We start from the raw sequence: 6,304 nt of genomic DNA on the forward strand, positions 1-6,304 counted from the left end.
CAAATACTTATTTCCCCCACTGTATAATATGTAAACCGCTTTAACTGTAACCACAGAAAGGTGGAATATAAAATCCCATCCCCCTTCACCCATTTCATATTTGGAGTGGAAGAGTAGCTAATTGGTTGGGCTGGCAACCAGGGAAGCCAGATTCAAACCTCACTGCTGCTCCTTGTGATCTTGGGCAAGCCACTTAACTCTCCATTCCTTCCAGTCAAAACACACGTCAGACCCACCTCCATGGAGCTCATCATAAAGAAAAAGTTTTGAAAAGCTTTCCTAAACCTGCCGTAGTCTAGCATATGCCTAAACTCTGACAAAATCTCACTTCATAGCTCAAAGCAACTGCAGAGAGAGCTCAGTCTAACACAATGGAACTCTTGAATTGTTAGGGCATTATGAAATGCTTTCTAGCAGATCTTTAAGACGGCTGTCCCCAAACTCTGGAATTTTATTTTTAGGGATATTAGGACACAAGATGGTTATCACTGGTTTTGCAAGATTGTCAAAGCTTGGTTATTCCACATCTGCATATTAACTTGATGACAATAACAAGAAAAATTCAAATTGAAAAGAAGTAGAAAGTATCAAACTTTGCACATCCCTCTTCCCCAAGCAACTCACCAATTTTGAAAAGTGATGTCGCCCTGACAACTCATCTCCACACAAAGTTTAGAGATCTAGATCCATTTATTTGATCATCATAAGGGGTGGATGTGCTCTTCTTTTTGAGAAAATTGTTCTCCCGCATACCCTCAGAATCACTCAAATGTTGAAAGGTGAAAAAAAAAGCAGATGTTTACAACCCCCCCTCTCAGGAAGATACCTCCACAGAAAGCTTGTTATAGCTAAACCAACTGCACCAAATTTTTTTTTTTTGGGGTGGGGGGGGGACAACATGCACACACACAAAACAAATTGTTAACACACATTTAAGAATGGTCTCACAAGCTTCTATGTTCTATTAACACTCTTGATCGTAAATAAATTTCAATAGTGAAAACAAATTACAATAGTAAAATCCATTACAATATTTTATACTGTATCAAACCATGTGAGATAAGTCACAATTGACTGGTCGTCATCACGAAAAACAGTGCATGCCTTTATTTCAGACAAAGCAGCAACAATGAGAATAACATATCCACACAGCAAATACCTGAGGAAGTCACAATCCCTAACAATACTCAGGCAAACAAAAGGATTCAAGTGGCCCTGCTGGCAATGGGGGGTCAACATGGGCGCAAAGGGCGACAAAATGACTTCAGGCCTCGTAGGAGATGATCAGAAGATCTTTATTTGAAAAACAACAGTGGAATAACCAGACACGGGTCTGTGATTCGGCTGACACAGGGGTCACAAGAAACACTATGTACAAAGAGTAAATCACTATGTAAAAAGTAACACAAAATATATATATACAGATATACATATTAAAAGCATAATGCGTTACAAACGTAAAACTTGGTAAATGTCAATATATAGAAGAACGGAATAGTGGTCTGCAATAAGCAAATACAGGACATGATAAAACTGTAAAACAAAGGGAGTCACCTGTATAAGCAAAACACTAAAGAGAGGACTGGTATCCCAAAATTAGACCAAAGAGATAAAGAGGCATATTTTCAAAGCACTTAGCCTTCCAAAGTTCCATAGAAACCTATAGAACTTTGGAAGGCTAAGTGCTTTGAAAATATGCCTCAAAGATATTTAGCACAACTGTGTCCTCTATGAAATCTGTATGTCTAGAGATTGGATTAAAAAGGGGATGTAGTTGAAAACCTTCACTTATAAAGGGGATGTAAACAAGACACATGGGCGTACGCTTGTAAAAGCATACCCTAAAAAAAAAAAAAAAGTACTCCTACCTCTATGTTCATATGGTGATGTTTGAACCAGGTACATTGGATGAATAAAAACGTCATGGTAACAGACTAAACAGGATATACTGTGGAACAGAAGCAGGGTCAAGACCGAGTTTATTGTCTTCCCTCCCAAACCCACTTCTCCTCTCCCTCCACTCTCTATCTCTGTTGATAACACCCTCATCGTCCCCGTCTCATCTGCCCGCAACCTCGGGGTCATCTTTGACTCCTCCCTCTCCTTCTCTGCGTATATCCAGAAGATAGCCAAGACCTGTCGCTTCTTCCTCTATAACGTCAGCAAAATTCGTCCCTTCCTGTCTGAGCACACCACCCGAACTCTCATCCATTCGCTCATTACCTCTCGCCTTGACTACTGCAACCTACTCCTCACTGGACTCCCACTTTGCCATCTATCCCCCCCTTCAGTCCGTTCAAACTCTGCTGCACGTCTTATCTTCCGCCTGAACCGGTACACTCATATCACCCCTTTCCTCAAGTCACTTCACTGGCTTCTGATCAGGTACTACATACAGTTTAAGCTTCTCCTTTTAACCTACAAATGCACTCGATCTACAGCCCCTCCCTTCCTCTCTACCCTCATCTCCCCTTACATTCCTACCCGTAACCTCCGTTCTCAAGACAAATCCCTCCTGTCAGTACCCTTCTTCACCACCGCCAACTCCAGGCTCCGCCCTTTCTGCCTCGCCTCACCCCATGCCTGGAATAATCTCCCTGAGCCCATACGCCAGGCCCCCTCCCTGTCCATCTTCTAAGCCTTGCTCAAAACCCACCTCTTCAATGTCGCCTTCGGCACCTAACCATCATACCTCTATTCAGGAAACCTGGACTGCCCCTACTTGACATTTCACCCTTTAGATTGTAAGCTCCTTGGAGCAGGGACTGTCCTTTATGTCAATTTATGTTAATCTGTACAGCGCTGCGTAACCGTAGTAACGCTCTAGAAATGTTAAGTAGTAGTAGTGGATATAGTAAAAAAAAAAGGCTAAAACAAAGTGTAAACAATAATACCCCAATAGAAACACTAGTAATAAATAATTTAATTACATGAAAACTGTCTAAAACAATGGCTGTAAACCGGTTAAAATAATCAGTTAAGATAACCGGCTATTAAAAACCGGTTACAATAAACTGGTAATATGAGAAGTCGGTCTAAAAGAGACGAAAGTGATGTGTTTTAGCAGGTAGTATAAAAAAAAGGTGCCAAAAAGACAAGAATGCCTGAAAAACTAAAACGATGTACAGAGAAATACAATGAGATAACGAGATCATGAATAAAAATGAGAGTTGTATAAGCCGTAACATCACCACTGCACTGCTAGTAGAACATTGGTACACACTGAATCACACAATCCAAGTCATGAGGTTTTTTTTGTGTTCAAGGTTCTTCATATGTCCTGGAGAGGCGGCAACAATAAGCACCTCCTACAAGAACAAAGAACCATTTTTTTTCCATGAGAACACTAGCACGCTGGGTCTCAACTCTGGAACATATTACAGACCTACTTCTGTGCATACCTCATTACTGTTTTATTCACTTTTTAAATGTTATTTTCCTTTTTATAGATGTCTTTCTATACATGTTCTTTTATATAAAATTTTATATACCCTCTTTTTTAATTGGTTTTCATCTTGACTGGTTATTTTTCATAAACATCTGTTCTTAAACTGGTTATGCTTTTAAACTGGTTATCCTAAGCAGCAGGAAAAGAATTGCCATCCTGATTGCCGAGATCTCATTTTTATTTATGCTCTCATAGTTAATCATGACCTTATACATTATTCATTTTAGGCTTATTTATACACGTGATCTGTTTTTTTTTTTTCATGTTTGCCCTTCACTGTGGCTGTGCGTTGAGAGCTGTTTCATAAGAGACTGTACACTTATTTATATTTATTTATTTATTACATTTGTATCCCACATTTTCCCACCTATTTGTAGGCTCAATGTGGCTTACATAGTACCGGAGAGGCGTTTGCAGACTCCGGTGTAAACAAATACAAAGTGATGCTGTGGTAAGATAAAGTTCATGTGGCACAGCGGCAAAGTTGTGTTATGTTTGGTAAGCCATTTACTTTAAGATTTTTTTGCTATGGTTTTACACTTGCAACTTCCCAGTACTTGTATTTCTCTTTACATCTTTTCAGTTTTTCAGCTGTTCTTGTGTTTGTTTGGCGCTTTTTTTTTTAACTACCTGCTAAAACACATAACAGCTTTTCCTACTTAAGCGCACAACTATGGAATGCACTGCCAAAAATAGTAAAAACTATGCCAGACCACCTTAAATTCTGGAAAGCACTAAAAACAGACCTGTTCAAAAGAGCATATCCCACCGACCCAACATAAAAATACATGGACACCTGTGGCACGATGTAACCAAAGAACATAATGGACATTACCTGACTCCTCCCCCCTCCCTTCCTAAATTCCTCCCAATTGTACCTACCATACATGTCTCTTATCTACCACAATATCACCTTGTAGTCATTCACACCATGTATTTGTTCAGACCGGAATCGGCTAACGCCGTTAACGGTAATATGTAAGCCACATTGAGCCTGCAAAAAGGTGGGAAAATGTGGGATACAAATTCAACAAATAAATAAACTTTTGTCTCTTAGACCAGCTTCTCATTTTACCAGCTTTTAATAAAATTGTTTTTTTATTACTAGCATTTTTAGCCGGGTATTGTTGTTTTATACTTTACTAGCCGTTAAGCCTGTTAAAACGGGCGAGATTTCCAGCTACCCTCCTCGCCGCCGCTCCCTGCACTGACCTGACGGCGCCTCTCACTTCCATGTGAAAGCGCTGCAGGCAGCAGCAGATCGCTCTAATGCTGCCTGCAGCGCTTCCACACGGAGGTGAGAGGCGCCGTCAGGACAGTGCAGGGGGCCCGATACAGAGGGGGGCGGGAGCGGCGGCGGGGATGGGGGGGAAGGGTGGAGGTTGGTGCGCGTGATGTTCATTTCCAGGCTCCAGCGGCAGCGTCCGACTCCGTTTCCCTCTCTGTTCCGCCCTCTGGCGTCATCACGTCGTGACGCGACGGCGGGACAGGGAGGGAAGTCTCTACTGCGCATTTGCAAGTGAGTCGGTCACTTGCCATTTATATGTTTGATTTTAGCCTTTTTTGAACCACATCCCTCCTTCTGTTCCACAGTATATCCAGTACAGTCTGTTACCCTGAAGTTTTTATTCATCCAAAGCACCAGGTTCAAAAGGTACTCCAACATTACTCTCATGAAAACCTTAAGACAGTAGCAGTGAGCACTCAACATCTCGTAAACCGTAGGAGGAAGAAGTCTTAAAAGATGCAGCAAGCGAGTCAATCACACCTGAATTTGACCGCATTCACGCGCTGATGCACCACTTTTCACACGGGGTCGTCCAGCATCTCTCCCTCACTTTCACACTCCCCCAGTCCCTAGACCTGCATCTCTTCCCCTTCTCCTCTGTCCACACACTGTCCGGCATCTCTCCCTCTCCGCTCACGGTCTGGCATCCCCTCCCTCATTCTCAAACCCCTTCCCACACTACCTTCCAACCGGTTTCGCGGGTTCCCCCGGCTGTGTGTGTTTAAGCAATTCAGCCCCGACTCGGGGCTTAGGCTTTCCATCCGCTGCTGCGTCCGCCCTACCGGAAACAGGAAATTACGTCAGGGAGGGGACGCGACGCGCTAGACGGAGAGAAGTTGCGTCAGAGGGGGCGGGACGCGACTTGAGGAAGTAGCTGCCATTGGCTCTCTTTGTTGCTGTTGGTGACCTTAAGGCAAGTTTGAAGAGAGGGTTGAGAGAGAAAGAGGGGGACGGTCTTGTCTGTTGTTTCTTCTGCTTTACCGCTCATTGTACTTGGAGGTGTCGATACTTTGTTCATGTCACCATGTTGGTTTGACCGGGAGCTGCCTGGAGCAAGCGTGCAGGAGGACGCGTTCTTGGAAATGCCTAGGTTAAGAAGAGACCTCCCGTCTGCGACAAGCTTGCTTGCTTTATTTATTTATTTAGATTTTGCTCACACCTTTTTCAGTAGTAGCTCAAGGTCAGCTCACAATCTAAGTTTGTACCTGAGCCAATGGAGGGTTAAGTGACTTGGCCAAGATCACAAGGAGCAGCAGTGGGATTTGAACCGGCCACCTCTGGATTGCAAGACCTGTGCTCTAACCATTAGGCCACTCCTCCACTCCAGAATCTTGCTATTCTTTGGGGTTCTATATGGAATGTTGCTACTCTTTGAGATTCTGCATGGAATCTTGTCACTCTTTAAGATTCCAGAATCTTATTTATTTAGATTTTGCTCACACCTTTTTCAGTAGTAGCTGAAGGTGAGTTACAGTCAGGTACACTGGATATTTCTCTGTCCCAGGAGAGCTCACAATCTAAGTTTGTACCTGAGCCAATGGAGGGTTAAGTGACTTGCCCAAGATCAC

At 42.9% G+C, this 6,304-nt stretch overlaps 1 protein-coding gene across 4 annotated transcripts in view; it reads right to left on the minus strand.

The window, feature by feature from the left end:
- NR2C1 (nuclear receptor subfamily 2 group C member 1) overlaps window positions 1-5,512 on the minus strand; it is a 68,531-nt gene extending 63,019 nt beyond the window's left edge. For 2 of the 4 annotated variants that reach the window (XM_030214215.1, XM_030214212.1), the window contains exon 1: window positions 5,419-5,512. The gene's annotated coding sequence lies outside the window, so the exon portion shown is untranslated. Of the gene's footprint in view, window positions 1-624; window positions 765-1,868; window positions 1,949-5,418 lie in introns of all 4 variants that reach the window. The other 2 variants (XM_030214214.1, XM_030214213.1) reach the window with 2 other exon arrangements.
- Between the last annotated feature and the right edge of the window lie 792 nt (window positions 5,513-6,304).

Source organism: Microcaecilia unicolor, chromosome 9 (genome assembly GCF_901765095.1).
Source record: "Microcaecilia unicolor chromosome 9, aMicUni1.1, whole genome shotgun sequence".
NCBI classification, from domain to species: Eukaryota; Metazoa; Chordata; class Amphibia; order Gymnophiona; family Siphonopidae; genus Microcaecilia; species Microcaecilia unicolor.